General features: G+C 38.2%; 1 long non-coding RNA gene across 3 annotated transcripts in view; it reads right to left on the bottom strand.

The window, feature by feature from the left end:
- Nucleotides 1-1,308: 1,308 nt before the first annotated feature.
- The window catches only part of LOC140002142 (uncharacterized), a 29,654-nt gene continuing 13,073 nt past the window's right edge, over nt 1,309-17,889 (bottom strand). Inside the window, exons 3-4 of one of the 3 annotated variants that reach the window (XR_011808175.1) lie at nt 9,729-16,033; nt 1,309-4,055 (exon numbers count right to left, since the gene is read on the bottom strand). This is a non-coding gene — a long non-coding RNA (uncharacterized lncRNA). The other 2 variants (XR_011808174.1, XR_011808173.1) reach the window with 2 other exon arrangements.

Below are 17,889 nucleotides of genomic sequence, written 5' to 3'. Positions count from 1 at the left end.
TTTTCTTTTTCAAGAAATTATTTGCATCTTGTGGTAAATGAGAATACATGTATTTTCTACATAGCTAAATTTTTCTATTCTCAGTTTTCAGTATCTGAATGTTTCATAACCCTCCATGGATCTCATATTCCCTACACACCAGTGCTAGAATTTACCTCTATCAGCTACACTTTAGAGAAAGTAAAATTATAGTGAGATAGGCAATGTGTTTAACATCACACATCAACCCCCTGACTGAGCCAAAATCCTTCCATCCAAATCATGTGGAGGATCCTCTACATGTATCTGTCCTTTCCCCACACAACATCTTTGTGTCATAGATTGGACCCAAACATCTTTTTCTGTTAGCAGTGAAACTCATTTTTGCATTTGGTGTCTTACCGCAGCTGTTGGATGAGGAGAAAAAATTAATTCACCAGACTGAGCTATTCACCAGCTTGTTCATGCCTCTCTTTAATGTGGGTCATCTTAGCTGCCTTATTCTTTGCAGCTGACTGTCTCTGCCCACCTTGTAAAACGTGGGAAATTGCCCTTTCTCCATCCAAATATCTGGTTGAGGAAATGCTTTAAAGGGAAAAATTGCAGCTTCTTCTTCAAAGGCTGATTCATGGAAGAACTCGAGCTTTGATTTATAATTAGAGCTCTGAAAACCTTTTATTATGAAGCTGGGAAGAGCTAGGAAAAAATCCATCCTCACCTGTTTTCTACCTCACTTCACTGTAAATCTGGTTCATGTCTGTTCCCTGATTCTATCTGCAATGTTTTTGCTGGTACTACCATAAACCAATTTCAAAGGGAAATTTCAAGACAATGAGAACCATCTGCTTTCCCCATAATTTCACAACAAGGATTTCTGCTTCACTTGGAATCACTGGAATGTGCACCCATTCTGTGTGACTTTAAAGAAAGGGCAAAAATTGCTCACTTCTGTCTTCTCTCCTCCTCTTTCAACTCCCTCAAAAAATATATTTTCTCTATTTCTTGACTGTGCCTCTGGACTTGTAATTTCATTTGGATCCAGGCTGAACTTGCATCTGCTCACAAGAAAATTGTCTATTCCTATGCCCATGAGCTGCCATTTTGCATAACACAGCTAATATCAGTTCTACTCAGAATAGGATAGAACAAACCTGTTTGCCATGAAAATACTTCGATTCCCCCTTGGCTTCATTCTCATGAAAAACATTCTGTTCAAAAGCATGAGCCATTTGTGAGGATAAATCTGTTTCAATGAATGGGTAAGCACAGAACTTAATGCATAAGGAGAACGGATTTTTATTTATTTATTTATTTATTTATTTATTTATTTATTTATTATTATTTTTTTTTTACAAGTCTTCATATTTATGTTTTATTTTTGTCCTTGTTTTTTGGTATCTCCGACTTCACTCTTTTTTCTTGCTGTCTCCTACCGGTAGTCCTTTTCAAAAATATGTCTTCAGTTCCTCAAGATGGCTTTTTTCTCTAACAAAGCAAAAGGCTCTGCTTGATAATTTTTTAAAGAATGGTTATATCAATGTGCAGTGTCTCAACATCTGTAGATAGGAGATGCAAATAAAAACTTTGAAAATCAAATAATTTATTAGTTTTGTGCCATTTTTAATCAACCATGTCTATGTCTACATAGACCAAGCCATGGAGCTCTAAAAGATTGCATTCAGTCCTTGAACACACTGAATTTGTACTTACACAGTACATCCTATCAGGTACTTTGTCAGGCCTTTCCATCTAAGAAGTGTTTTTCTAGTGTTAACAATGATTATGTATTCTAGCACTATGTATAATGCTCAGCTTGACTAATCCTACCAAGAAGGGAAAGAAGTTTGCACAGCTATTATATATCTATCATTCTTTGTTTCTAGCAAGTCTTTCTGAAGTCTTGAAAGATAGTATTTATGATAATATGTATACATGAAATGTATCATTCCTTTTTTTAGAAGCTATGTCTTTTGCATTACTTTCATTCTTTTTATTATTTTTTTATTTTAAACATGTTTCTGAATGTCATTGGTAATATTTAGATATTAGAACAGGGCATTACTTCAATTAGTACTTTGTCCTCTTAGCTTAAGAGGACAGAAGTTTCTCAGTTTCTCCATCATAGTCCACAGATAGCTATACTCAAATAATGGGTGATGTGATTATGATTATTTATCCCAGATCTCATGAACAATGGGAAGAAAATTTTGTTGGCAGATAGTGCACTTTGAGTCAATTTTGAATATACAGGTAATGAGAGAAACCTTGTCAACAGATTTATAGTTAGAGATGTTACAGTTCTTTGACACAAAACTTTAGGTGTATATACATGTAAAACTGAACAATAAACACAAGGAAATAAGAAGGATGTTTCTCTGTGAAGTCATCAAGCATAGGTGACACACCTAATCTACATTTGAGTCATGATTACTGCTGTGTAGTGTTGAGGGTTCTGGTCATTAGTTGTCTTAATTTTCCAGATTCTAAAACTCAGCATAAAGAAAACACTACTTTGCTTGCAAACACAGAGGTTACTCCTTTTAGGAATAGAAAAGTGGATTAAGTCGTCAGTCATGTCTTGACTTCTAGGGGGGAGCAAAGCAAACAGAACGATCCATTCGTTTTCAGAGGTCACTAGATGGCATATTGCAAGGTATGAGAACTGTCACGGATGGATCTGGTAGGTTGGAAGTGGCAGGGTTTCTCTACAACTGTACAGGGAGAGACAGTGGATATGGACTGTCCTTGAAATAAGGGTTACTCGTTTTGAACGGGTAAAAATTAGGCAGTGACACTTTTTCTCTGTGGAGGAGAACATACAATGTGGCTTGATCACACCACAGAAGCATCAAGTTTATTATCTTGTTTCATAATACAATCACTAACTGGCATATCAGAACAAAGGACTAAAATGTACCTGGTTTGTTGGTCAATAAAGACCATTAAAATATTAATCTATGTCTAAATGTGTGTGTCTCTTTTATAATGGATTTCAGTCTTCATAAAATACAAATCTAATCTTCCCTGACCTAAAAAGGTCTCAATACATCCAAATTCTTCACTGTTTGGTGCATGGAACCTTTCATAAACATCTATTTGGATTTTGAGTAATTTGTCTTCCTGGACACTGGAAAATAAAGGAACAGCCCTGTGGTTGAAAAAAAAAAAAAAAAAAAAAAAAAGTTCTCCATGAAACAATCTACTTTCGTACAATCATAATGCAAAGGTTTTGGACTGGACGTGACCTTAAAGATCATCTAATTCCAACCTCCCTGCCATGGCCAGGAACACCTTCCACTAGACCAGGCTGCACAAAGCCTCATCCAGCCTGGCCCTGAACACCTCTAGAGATGGGGCATTCACAGCTTCTCTGGGCAACCTGTTTCAGTGCCTCACCACCCTCAGGGTAAAGAATTTATTCCTAATGACTAATCTTAACCTACCCTCTTTCATTTTAAAGTTATTATCCCTTGTTTCATCACTGCTGATGCACAGTCCCTTCTCAGCTTTCCTGTAGATCCCTTTAGGCACTGGAAAGCTGCTATAAAGTCCCCCTGGTGCCTTCTCTTCTCCAGGCTGGACAACCCCAACTCCCTCAGTTTGTCTTCAACATCTGTCTGATTATTTTTGTGATCCTCCTCTGTCTCTTTTGTGATTCACTCCACAAAGTCGATGTCCTTCTTGTGCTGTGGTTCCAGAGCTGAATTAAGACTCATTATGCATGTGTACGTGTCTCTACTCATTGCAGAGTCTCTATTCATGCTTGGGATGCGTGATCTTCCTCCAGTACCCTCAGAGTCACCTCTTTGCACATTACCTGCAGAAGGGTGACTGCTTTTTCTCTAGCATTTAATTTCTTTTCATTCTGAGTCAATGGTCTCACACTGTTGAAAGGAGACTCTAAGACTTCATCTTCTTATAAGGTCAGGGAGCAGCAGCAGTAAAAGATGGACAAAATGCTGATGTGTTCATGCCAAAAAGATGCATATCTCCTAGCCCAGGGCTACAAAGGCAGAAAACATTTTGCCTCATTGTCTTATCCTTCTCATCCAGTTGTCAGCTGCTTCCATCAGCATCTATTTTTCAGAACAGAAAAACAAGTTCTAACCACCATCTTCTTCCAACACTGTTTCCAAAGCAGATATCAGATCTCAAAAGTAATGTGCAATCAATGATTGTTGTTGTTGTTGTCTCTGACAAAGAACTTCAAGTCTACAGCTTAGCTCACTTACAGTACACAATGCATCAAATAGCACATTGGCGTATAAGAGTCAAACTACCTCCACGTTCCTCTCTCAGTCCCCAGAAAAGATTTTAAACCAATTGTTTAATCTCTTCTAAACATAAAAAGAGACATACATAGTGACAATAAGTATGACATGATATTCTCATGTTCTCCCTGTTACATAGGGATTTCTCCTGCCCTTGAACAAAGAGGATTTCTATGGCTTTCTTAGTTCAGGAATAGCAAAGAAACATGCTTCATTTGGCTCTCTCCTCCCACTGGCTCACGCTGGGATCAAACATGTATAAAGCCAAATTCTGCTCTCCACAGAATGCTCTCACTAGGCTGAGTTCTTGAAAGTCATTTTTTGCATCACTTAAGAGTGCTCCCAGAAACTGAGTCACCACTGAGGAAAAAGATGGGGGAAGTGAAGGAGAGAAAACTGCAAAGAGATGACAATGTATCATAAAAAAAAAGTATTTTTTTAAATAGATGTGAAAGGCAATCATTGTCATTATGTACACTGAAGGACAGAGACTTATTTCATGAAAGAATGTATGAAGCAATGAGCAAACAGTGGAGTTAGAGAAAGAAGAGGTATGGATGAGAGCTCACATTTGAGTGGAAGGATATTATGGAGAGTCAGAAGGCAGAATCTGAGTATGATGTAATTCCTTATTTCTAAATATTCTTTGCCACATCCTTGCTCCCCTTAGACTTCTCTCTTGGTCTCTCAGCTGCAACAGAAACTTATGTCACTGAAAAACATGAAGAAGAGGTTCATATGGGAGTGTCAAGGAATGATGAAGGTTATTTTCACAGCAGCATGTTACATTGCCTCGTATGGAACAAGACAAAAGCAGCAGCAAAAATGACAGATGGCCCTGCTTGAACAGGGGGTTGGATCCACCAGAGGTTCCTTCCAACCTCAGCCATTCTATGATTTTGTTCATGAGTTTATGCAGATTTTTGACTTCTTAGCCAGCACTCTTATGGCTCATTCTGAGTTTGGGCAAGTCATTTCACCCTTTAATGGTTTCCTTTCCTCATGTGCAAATGGGGTTTAATTATACCTACTTCCCAGGGAGGCACACTTCATTAAAAGTGCAATCCATCCATGCACAGAAAACATACACCCCATTTTAACAGTTAGGCAGAACCTAAGTGATATCCAGATCTTGTGACTCTTCCTCGGAGCTGGAATGTTACTTTCCACTTGTAAAACCCCTGGCTTCCTCAAATAAGAAGATATATTAACAGAGCAAAACATTCTCCTTGTTCTCTGTGTGGGCTGGGGAATGCCACAGCTACCAACACTTTGTGATTCCAAGACATTAAAATTTGTCTGTTGTCATAATCCGTACGCTTGGGTTGTTATTTTGTGTAGCTAAAATCCGAACATGCTTCTGCGCTGCAGCTAATTAGTGATATGCACATGGGAGATGTTACAGACTTGTAGGCTAGTCTTTGCTGTGACAGAGTTGACAGTGATGGCAGTGTAGTCTGCTCCAAAGGAGGGAAGGTGAGTAGTGCTATTCGGAATTGATTTTTGTCTTTATTAAAATCTATGCTTACTCACTATTTTTCCCTAAACATACCTACTGCCCAGATTTATTTGAAAGTACAAAATTGATTTTTATTGTTTCAGTTTTATTACTTTATTTTGGAATGTATGGTAATATATTCACTACTTAAATGGAAGCTATTGTGAATGCTATCTCTACATACAACTTTTGATAATATAAGGTAAACAGAATACAAGAAGTTTACTGTTTATTTCTGGTTGACAAAGGGTTATAATTTCTAAAAGATGTGGGATATTGGTATTCAGAATATTTGATTTACAGGAGCTTATGAGAACAAATAAATAAGAAAACTGGAGAAATAATAGTCAATAGCTAGTGAGCTGTTTTGGTAATTCAGTAGAAAGGAACAGTGAAAGCATGCTAAGTAAAGATTTTTTTATTATTATTATTTATTTTTTATGACAATGATGTTGGTTTGATACCAATATTCTTCTACAGTCTTCCAGTCCGGTCCCAACACTTCTCTATCTGAACTACCAAAAACTCGGTCCCATTCAGATCTTTCTTTAAGGATAGTAGTCAAACTTCAAACTTTGAGATCTATTCCTGAGGCCTTAAAGAGAACTGAGATCCTTAAAAAGAACTGCCCACTGTAGGAGAAGATCAGGTGCAAGCCCAACCAAGGAACCTGAAAATACTCAATTCATTGGAACTCATAAGATGCACCTGAAAGTTCTGAGGGAACTGTCCATCATATTTGCTCCACCAGAGGCCTCTCAACAGGCCACAGGGGAAATTCTGCTCCATGACTGGAGCACCTCCTGCCCTCCTTCTGCACTGGACTTGGGGGCTGCGGGGCTGATTCTACCATCTGCTATTGCACAGCAGTTTTTTTGTTTGTTTTTCTTTCTAAAATCTACTCTCACAGAGGTGCAAAAAACAATGTTTATTGTCTCAGCTGTGGCTAGCAGCAGGTCCCTTTTGAAGCTAGCCGCAACTGGCCTTTATCTAACATGGATTATGGGGCAGCTTTTGGACGCTTCTCACAGAGTCCATCCCTGCAGACCCCTGCTACCAAAAACCTGGCCACATAAACCCTGTTTACGTGGTACAACAATACAACCTGTTGGAGTGAGTCCAGAGGAGGGTCACAAAAATAATCAGGTGGCTGTTGACAGGTTGAGAGAGTTGGGGTTGTTCAGCCTGGAGAAGAGAAGGTGCCGGGAAGACCTTACAGCAGCCTTCCAGTGCCTACAGGAGGCCTGCAGGAAAGCAGGAAAGTCTGTGTCAGGGAGTATAGTGATAGGATAAGGGATAATGGCTTTAAACTGAAAATGGTAGGTTTATATTAATCATTAGGAAGAAATTCTTCAATCAGAGGGCAGTGAGGCACTGGAATAGGTTGCACAGAGAAGCTGTGGATGCCCCATCCCTGGAAGTGTTCAAGGCCAAGCTGGATGGGGCTTTGTGCAGCCTGGTCTGGTGGGAGGTGTCTCTGCACATGGCAGGGGGGGTTGGACTTAGATAATCTTTTAATGTCTCTTCCAACCCAAAACATTTTGTGATTGCATTCTTCTACAACAGTGTTTTCTTCACCCCAAATCCATCACTCTTGCTTTTGCCTTCAAACAAGCCCAGCTCTGCTACTGATTGTTTGTCCATGGGCAAGTCTCATAGGGCCTGTTTTGTTACTGTTCTTCTACTTACCTTCTGCTTATTAGCTATATAGAAATATTTATGATTTGAGAAGTGTCTGGGGCTACAGACCTTTCATAAGGAAAGAGGTTTCCATCGTCTGTGGGGCTCTGTGTTGGAGATAAACAAGCTCAGTCCCATGTAAGCACCCTGGCCAGGTCAGAAATATGATGTCTCTCAGCAACCTTGTCTTTTGCCTGAGACAGAATTTAAATCAGAGAGATCTCATGATTCAAAGAGAAACTAAGTTTATGATTACAAGAATATGAGGTAAAATATTTATGCATACCCTATATATATGTATATATTTATGCAAGATTTGTTATCTGGAGTCTTTTGCAATCCACCACTGAAAAACTGCAACTCAGTGAGACAGAAGTCTGAAGACAGCATGGATGTGCAGGCAGCAGGAAATAGATGCAATACTTGGGAGATCAAAAAGACAATTCTTTATCTACAGCTGACATGCTGTTTGTGTCATTGAGTCAATCACAGCCCTCAGTGGGACAACCGAAATTGATACTTCAGCTTCCTACTTTACTAAAATTATAATAATGAACTTTCCTCTCCTCTCTGAAGTATAAGATCTACAGATTAAAAGATCTATTATTATTGTTAGCCATTCAAAAAGTATGGCTATTTCTTTAAATATTTTTTTCATGCATATTTATTTCATTAAATCACTTTTTCATTTTTTATTTATTTATTGTTTTTTTCTTAAGGATCTTTTGTTCCTTCTAAGGTCTTAGATGACAGCATTTTTCATTACATTCCCTGCTTTTTTAATCTCTTTGTCTCCATTTATGTAAATTTGGCATGTGAACTTGCAAGATGATGGAGTTATGAAAATCCTTGGAGCCTGCTTTAAAATCTCATGAAGGTCTAATTAAATATTGCACACTGGGACAGACATATTTTCAAATGTATGTGAAAAAATAAAGTTGATTGACGTGAGCACTAGGTCTTAGATCCAGTATTTCCTGACACAATAAATTTCTGGTTAACACAGATTTCATAGTAACTTTCTTCTGTTCCAGAAGGAGGTGTGGTTTTAGATAACTCCACCATTTTTTTATGATATATTGCTTTGCTCCTTATTGATGCAAAGATCAAAACCAAACATGAGCCATCATACTTCCTTACTGCCTCCAGTTTTTTATTATTATCGTTATTGTTATGGTAATTTTATTGTAAGGTTAGACTTTATTTTTTTTCTGCTTGTTTTTTAGAGAGAATCAGAAGTGAAGGAAGGGAGGGGGGGGAGGATCTTTAAGTGAGATTATCTCCTTATCACAACAAAAATAAATCTCCTAAATCCACAATCAACTGAGATCATCTGTTAAATATGACAGCAATGGAGAAAAATGAATTCTGTCTATATTTGCTTGAGTCAAATAAATCTAATGTAAAGATGCTGTCAGTCTCCTAGTAGTTGGAATGCAGAATCTACATTTTAATGCTAAGTAAAATCTACAGGGACCATTTTCCAGTCTGAAGGCCAAATGGCATAAACTGTCATGCATACTTCACAGCACTTGGTTCTCAGCAGGTGTATGGTTTGGTCCTAGAAAGGAAAAAGCTGTGAGCTTGAAGAAATGACTGTAAAAGTGTGTCCTCTTCCTGCCCCAATTAAATTCCCTGTCACCTTCTCAACTTTTCAACTGGTGTGACTGACAGAAAGTTTAGATATATTCAGGCATTTGACTTGTTTTAAACATCCCACAGAAGCTGTAAAAATGGTGCTATGGAGCCTTGCAGGCTGGCCATAAGCCATGATGATGATTTAACCTCCTTGCTCCAAATGGGAGTTACTGCTCTGTACAGCCTGGGTGCTGCCAGAATGCACTTCCATGTGCTCTGCAGAATAAGTATTATACAATTGGTATAACTGGATAAAAGTTCTTGGTACTTTATGAAAAACTTAAAGTGTTTTGGCTAAACTGACAAATTCAAAGTCTGAATAGATAATTACATTTTTGCCTAGCACTAACTGACACGATCACTTTCAGTTGCAAGCTTTTACTCTTCCACTCCCAATCTCCAATGTATCTCCAGGCCACTGCTCTGTTACATGCTGGAGAGAGCTGCATTCCAGTATTGTCTGAAAAACTTATGACATGAAGTTTATGATCTTTCAGATCAAATTTCATGACAAACATTATACAAATTCTGTTCATCAATAATAAAATGACTTGGGCTCAAAAGTTTGGAATGTGGAGAAAAAATATAGGAGAAAGAAAGAGAGAATTCATTGGAAATATGAAGCTGAGTTCTGCTTGCAAAGAGCACAAACAAAGAATTACCATGCAAAGGATTTCTAGAAGCATGGATCTCTTATTCTAGAGATCCCCAAATCATCCAGTCTTCACACTGTCAGAGCTGCAGTTTGTAGATGAACCAAAGAGATCTGTCTGCAGTAGGCTGAATGACAATGTTTTTTTCTCTTTTCCTTCAGTCTTCAGATACAGAAGTGGCTCTTCAGGGGAGCCTCTACCATTAGGCTCTTGCTATAGATAAAAGTCACAGACATTTTGTGTATTGGTATCCAGGGTCAACATTGTATGAACTTCAGAACTTATTTATAGAGCACATTTCATTCTTTTGGAGGCAAGGTATTGCTAGGTCGTCATGGTAGAAGAGATCTCGTGTTCTGAGCTTCACAGGAGTCCAGCAGAAAGTTCCAATCCCCTTTTTACAGATGGGAAAAGAGCAGAAGTCATGTGTCCACAGTAATACCAGACAGCTGAAAGAATCTGAATATCCTCCTCTTCCACAACAGGTTCATGCAACTTGTTTTTTCATAATGGGAAAAAATGGATGGAGTTTGGGATGTGGATGTTTGAACATGCTCCAAGTCTATAAGGCATGCAGAAATGCATTTGAAATCTCACCAGTATGGCTTTCCAAGTCAAAAAGTGCCAGACCTTCTGTGCATCTGGTAGAGTTTTTCCTTTGGGGATTTCAACTGTTGAAACATTTTCAAATGTCTGTTGGTCCCATTGGGAACAAGAAATATTATAGATGTAAGAGATGCAATGGATAGTTTTGCAAAACTAGTGACATCTAGTATTGTCAAAAGATTCAATTAAATGTTTATGCTTTTTAGACTAGACCTTCTTTTATTTATAATGGGTTTCAACAATTGTGTCTTCAAAATGTTGAAAGTAGAACTCTCAGCTTAGGATGATTTCACTCTGTTCCAAGCAATATTAGAGCTAATAAAGTCAGCAGGAGGCACCATTTTGAATTAACTCTGAGCATTATTACATTTTTTATTATTTCCACTTTATTAGTCTGGAAATCTCAAGATAAAGCCAATTTTCCATTATACTAAGAAAAAAAACTCATGCTGTAAAAGAATAAACACATAAATAAATGAAACAGTATTGTCCTTATTTTACAGAGACAGATCTGAAACATTAAAAAAACTACTAAAACAACAACAACAAAAACAACAAAACAAAACAAACAAACAAACAAAAAACATGAACCAAAAAACAAGAAAAACACCACCAACCAAAACAACACTAAAAGAACATTTAAAGTGTCAGACAGGAAGTGGACAAGTAAAGCTGCAAAACAAACCAGCTTTCCTGAGTTTTATACCTTCATCCTAAATATAAACTTCCAGCATTGGTCAGGTAGTAACAACCTTTTCATTTGAAGGGATAACACCAAGGAAACAGCATCCTCATGTATTTCTTACTTTTTAAATATATGCATGGTACAGCTAATGCATTTTCAGTTGTGTTTGATTTCACTGAGCCCTGACTGAAACCCAGTAACTTCTTGTGGCTCCAGTACACTTCGGGATGTTTTCTGAGCTGTCTGTGATACGCAAAACCTTGTCATCTCAATCTGTACCTGACTTGTCACAACTTTTACACTTCATGAGAGAGTCTTATTTTCATTGCTAGATGTGTTTTGAGAATGCCTTCCAAAACTGAAAGCAGAGCTCCATAATGGACTTCATTAAGGTAGAGCTGTTGTCTCCTAGGAGGCTTCAAAGCATTTTTCTCTGTCCTGCATGTTGCTTTATCTGGCAGACAGACATGCCCTTATACAAAAGGGCATTCCATAGATGTTTCACACTAAAAATTTTTTTAAATAAAATATCAAGTAAAATACAGCTTCCTAAACCATACCCTGCCTGTCACTTCCCTTAATCCATTATCTCTCAAAGATACAGAAAGCTGGGTCTTTTTTTACTCATTCCTTGTGAGTACTATTTTTGAACTTTCTTCTAAAATCATGTTAACAGGGAAGAGATTTTTAAATTATTTCCCCTCTGCTTCTCCTCCCAACACCCACTTCCAAAGCATAATATTTGTTTATGGTTTTATCCTTAGATTTTAAAAGTGTTACTTAACTTCACCCAAACTTTCAAGATTCCTAGATTTGCATACAAGGCTGATCTTTCCAACTCGATTGACACCTACATATAACCTCTATCACCCTCTCACCCTCTTTGTGCATCAGAGATGGATCTTACTTCTGTGGCTTAGTGTCAAACCAATGTCATCTTCCCACTAGGGAATGCATCAAGGTGGAGCTGAACACATAATGCTGGTAAAGTATGTGGCTACCATGTTATCTGCAAGGTGAAAACCCAGCTGAGCTGGAGGCAATAGGATTTTCACTTATGACTGCAGTCCATGTGCAGCTTTTGATAGTTCTTTGTCACTTTTTCTGTCATCCCACTGTAGAATCTCTTTTACTGTGCAAGTGACAGCTTCTTCCTAAAACATGGTTCCTGACTGAAGTAGAAAAACAAACAAACAAAAACAATAACAAAAAAACCCTACCCACACTGCTAACTTTTTCTAGGTGGTAACTACACAGCTATGAACTGGCAATGAGAATCACAGGGTACAGGACATTTTCCTGAAAATGGAGGTCTCCACATTGTTCAAGACAGCTCTAAGGCTCTGATATGTCTGAGCCTTTGAGCTGGGAAATGAGGATGGGAATGGAAGTCTTGGAAGTCTTAAACGAAAAAGATTTTTTTTTTCTTATAGTAATTAAGAAAATCTAACAGTCCCAAAAGCTATTTTTTTCTACATGGCATGCTGATGTAATTCTTTTAGATGGGGACCTTAATCCATTCCTGTCTGTGAAGAAAAGTTAATCTTGATTATTTCACACATCTTACCCTACCTAGGAACACTGAGAGAGTTAGGCAGTGGATGGCTCTTTTACAAGAACCTCAGCTCATCTGTTCATCCCCATCGCCACTCAGTCCTGAGGACTTTAACTTGGCTATGCTATTGTCCCAGATTTTAGGGAACAAGCAAGGCCGTGCCCTAACTACATGATCATCAACTAACAAGCTCTAGGAAGGAGCAAGTTTAGAGAGTCGTTCCTGCCACCTGTAAAACAAAACAAAACAAAACAAATGCAGGTGCATCCATGTTAGTTCACAGGCAGAAGAAAAAGCTGAACATCTCAGCTTGGCTGGTGGGGAAAAGGAGAAGGGAGGCTGGAGAAAAGTATGTGCTATTTCCCTTTGGAGAGATCTCTTCCTGTGCATAGTTTTTGCCCTATGAAAGGAGGTGCTGTGTTTTTCAGGTGCCTTTTTCTTTGGCCACCAGTTTTATTACCATTCCAAACATTCAATTTTCTGTCTGCTGTGAACCAGTTATTCTCTTCCTCCAGTTTGCTCAGCCATAGTTAACCATAATCAATGATGGAAAAGCTGTCACAGAGATGATTGAGATGAATGTCACAGGTAATGCTCAGTCTCTGAAAGCCCAGATTTCATGAGACTCATGCGGAGAACACTGTTCATGACTCAGTTGGATGCTGTCTTCCTTGTCAGTCAGTCTCTACCCTAATGTCATGGCATGGTGAGAAAAACTGAGGTTTTGTGCTGTCTGCACATGATATTGCTTTGGCTATTTAATAAATCTTGCAGAATACATTTATAATTTCCCTGTCTTTGCATATAGTCACACATAGACACAAAGAGCACTCTACTGCTCACCAAGCTACAGGTATTTCAACCTTGCAGTGCTGAAATAGCCCATCTCCACTTCTAGCTTTGCAAAGAGCAGCTACCGGTTTAAAATAATCATCTGAATAAAAGAGGGAAATAACTAAGCTGTCCACTCCTAAACTGCTTATCTACAATTGAAGTTATCATGAGGGTGTCTACAACTGAGTTCAGTTCCCAGCTTCCAAGACAAGACACTACATGGGTAATGCTGAGCAAAATAATGTTTTGTAGGGGGTTTTGATCTGTTTCCAGATGATCCAGTGGGGACCATCGGCACAGTGCAGTCCTGTCTGTGTTGTCAGCTGTGCATAAAGCAGTTAGAAAAGCTGGATTGACTTGTCTGTATGGAGAGCCATGCAAAAAGTTTGTACTACTTCCAGACCCAGACTAATATTGGCTGTAATGCTTAAGTAGATGAAGCAGTTTACTTACAGTCCAGACTGCCACTCCCTTACATGGGGATTTCAACCTTTCCTTGTCCCTAGGAAAGTCATGTATATATGGAACCAATATAAACTAAGGATTTAAATATCTGGGCTGATTTTCTGAGGTGATGTGCAGTCACGGTTTTAATTGACTTAAATGTGGGCATTCACCTTAAAAGTGAAATCAAAGCCATCATGCCATTTAGGTTCAGTTTTATTTCTTTCTGCTTACCTGCCCAACAATGCTGAAGAGGCACTTTATATAACTGAGTGAGCATTTGAGGTACTCTTAGTGAAATATCTGTTTACTGAATCTATCTATAGAGGACTCATTACTGAATTACAGCTATTACTTACAGTACAAATTATTTCTCTTCTACCATAGTGTTGTAGAGATAGTAGACTCTTTTGTATGCAAGCAGCATCCGAGTTTGAAGGACCAAATTTTGCCTTCAGTTTCACTGATGGGAATAAATCAGGTAAAGTTGCCAGAGTAATTCTGGCTTTACCTTAAGGCAAAGGTAATAGAATGCAGCTTCTTGCTGACAAAATAAAAAGTTAAAAAATACTTTAAACCAGCTAATTTAAGGGAACAGGGAGGCTAAAACTGACAAATCATTTCTGTATTACACCTAGTGATATGCTTTGCAATTAAAATGGAATGTGAGATCCCAAAACAATGGAATCAGCTGTCCATGTGGGATATAATCATCTCCGAAGTGACTCAGCTCTCAGGCCTGAGCTGAGAAAACAATTCTTTTAAATAAGATTTTAATGTTTCTCTTTAATCTCTGGTAGGCTAAAATGAACAACATCAGTCTATCCATCTCATTTTAGCTGATGTAGTAGGGACAGCATAAATATACCTTTGGAGTTCTTACAGAAAACTGTTCCTGTATCTTTTGTTCCTTCACTGCTGAGCATGCTGCAGTCTAGCACAGGCACACACCATGGTTTAGGAAAATGGCTAGGTTATTTTGGGCTGCAGGATGCAGATGAAAAATTATACGACCATGTTTGTGGTCGTGAAGCTGAGAAGTGGTTCTTTGTGATATTACATCCTGCTATCATCCTCCAAAGCACTTTGCACAATGTCTACATTGACAAAGTCTTGTTTTAATTCCTCAGGAGATACCTTTTTTTTTCCAAGTTCCTTTCCTGTGAAAAAGTTCTTAACAATGTATTATTGTTATTATATTATTATATCTAATTGTGTAATTATTATATTAGAATATGATGGTGGCATCAGGCATTAATAGGTCCCATTTGCCCACACTTAGCAATTTACAGTCATAATTCCCTTGTTCAGGATGAAGTTTAAAATGTCTTTCATTCTGAGAAAATATTTGATATTTTCTGTCATGGAAAGGGATGGATTTAAATGCATTCCTGATCTGAGACCACAGGTTCTACTCCAGATTCTCCCCTGTACTCAAATCAATACTGAACCTCCTGGTTCATTGTGTGCCTATTGAAAAATTGCAGCAATCTTTATTGTTCAGCAGGAATGAGAGTGCTGTATAATTAAATTAGAGCAAGGCAAACACTGCAGGAAAGTTTCTGTGAATAAATACGTTTAATCAGTTTATTTCTATTAAGATTAAGTGAATGTCTCTTGTGTATTCAGTCGGTCTTGCTACCTTGTTGTCGTGCTACTAGCACAAACTTGAAAGGAAAATTTCAAAGCTACATGAACACATTTTTCCAAAATTCAAAAAATTTTATCCTCACATGCTAACATGTGTATTGCAAGCAATCCACCAATCGAGGAAAAGGAAACATTAACCTTTCAAAGATATTCAGGTTGAACTTGAGAACATTTGTAATCAATCCACAGGTTCAAAACATGAAATAGTGTCATTACAATACACTACAATACAAAAGCTACTGGGGGTAATACAATTTCATGACAAATATTTAGCTAGCAGGTTAAGGAATTTCCCTTTAACACATATGACAAATAATAATAACAACAAAATGTAAATATACAATCTTCCTGACTGTTGCCACAATTAAGATGTAAAAAAGAAAAATGAGAAATCTGATAGCAAATATAATTCATTCTCTACTTCCAGACTGATTTGCCTCCCCAGATGCCTTTTATACTTCTTGATTTTTGTGATTCTAAATTTAAATTTCTTCAAGCCATGCAGTATCCATCATGTTCTTTAGGAGGCTATTCTTCAACCTATTGGAACATAAAAGAAATATTTTTTCCAGATTTGCTGAGTGGATTTTCCTCTGCTCAGTATTATTCAGTGATACTGGATTATATTTCCTTTTACAGTCCTAAATAATTTATTTGATCCTTGTTATTTATATTCTTTGCCTTACATGACCTCATTTTACCCCAACTATTCAGTTCTTTTATGTGTGTATGTGTGTATTTACTTATTTATTTATCAGGAGTCAGTCCATCTGTCTCTTAATCATTTGTTGCTGCATTTCCCAGAGTTTTTTTCAATTTATCCATTTCTTTCAGGCACTAACATGCCTGTGTCTTTATGTTCTTAGGGTGGGCAAACTCTTCATTGATTTAGCACAGCCTCTTCAGTACAATGTTTGTTGGTTTTTGAACACTAAGATATACCATTACTTTCAGTGTACAGTCAAATGCCTGTGCTCTGGCAACTGTGAAATAAGGAAAGAAGTAGACTGGCATGTCAAGATGTTTTATACACACCCTCTTGATATTCAGCAACGGCAAGGGCGAGCACCTCATATGCTCCAAACAAAGAAGGAGGTCAGACACAGCAACACAGGTTTCTTGTCCTGCTTCAAGCTGCATTGAATAGGTTCAGGGCTGCTCAACATAACCAGGAAACCATTTGAGACACGAGTTGCTTCTCTTTAAACTCCCTGTTTCTCCATTTGTTCACCTGCAAATCCTTCTCCTTATTCCCACCACATCCCTGTGTACTCTTTTCTCACTAGCACTTGTTTTGTTGACCTTATACTTTTAGTTAGTATTTAATTCCAGTAATTCCTGCCTTAGCCATCAATTCCACCAAACCCATACCTTCTGTGTCCTACATTTTTACAAGTGCTGTCCTTTTAGTGGTGCCCCGGGCCAGAGTGGGCTATATACACATACCTTACTCTTCTTTTGTTAATATCAGCATCCTGCAGTTCCCGTAAATTCACTATACCTAAATTTTGTTTTCATACCTGAATTCACAGTGATGTATAATTTGCAGGCCATTTACTCATTACCACTATGTTCTCTCCTTCCTTTGGCAGCCAGGAGGCCTGACCATACCCTGGGGTGCATCAGGCACGACATTGCTAGCCAGTTAAGGGAAGGGATCGTGGGGCTTGCACTGAGCTCTGCTCTCTGGGGACAGCGACAGGACCTGAGGGCATGGCATGGGACTGGGACAGGGGAGGGTCAGGATGGGTGTTAGGGAAAGGTTCTGCACTGAGGTATATGGGCACTGGGACAGGCTCCCCAAGGAAGTGGTCACAGCACCAAGCTTTCCTTTCCTTGCCTTGCCTTGCCTTCATTTGCCTTTCTTTGCCTTTCCTTTCCTTTTCATTTCTTTCTGTTAGGCAGAACCTCTCTCATCCCTGGGGCTGGGCCTTGTGAGGATGATCTCATTTGTGAGACACTGGCTTGCCTTCCACCATGACATTGGCATGACAGGGTTGACAGAGCACTCAAAGTCCTCTTATTAATAAGCATGAGACACAGATGTAACACTTAATTTAGTGCAGCCCTAACCAAGTGGTCTGTGCTCTGAATCAGTCTTTCGAGTTTTAAAATGTTGATTCTCATCTAGGAAAGCAAAATACTATATGAAGTTCTCACACTTTGTCTTTCGCTTTATCTCAAAATTCCCATGTATTCAAATTTAAAAAGGAGCAAAATTAGTAAACATCAGCACTTACTGTCCAAAACAGTCTTAATTGTAGTCAGTGTTGGGGAATTTATATCTTAATAGCTAATATTAAAATATAAAAGAAAATTCTCTGTGATTTCTTCCTTCTGATATAATCTCTCACACTCAGTGCACCCTCATGCAGGGTATTCCCTGTAGTTACTAT

This window comes from Anas platyrhynchos, chromosome 3 (genome assembly GCF_047663525.1).
Source record: "Anas platyrhynchos isolate ZD024472 breed Pekin duck chromosome 3, IASCAAS_PekinDuck_T2T, whole genome shotgun sequence".
NCBI lineage: Eukaryota > Metazoa > Chordata > Aves > Anseriformes > Anatidae > Anas > Anas platyrhynchos.
Note: the sequence above shows the minus strand (reverse complement) of the source record. Positions and strands in the feature narration are given on the sequence as shown.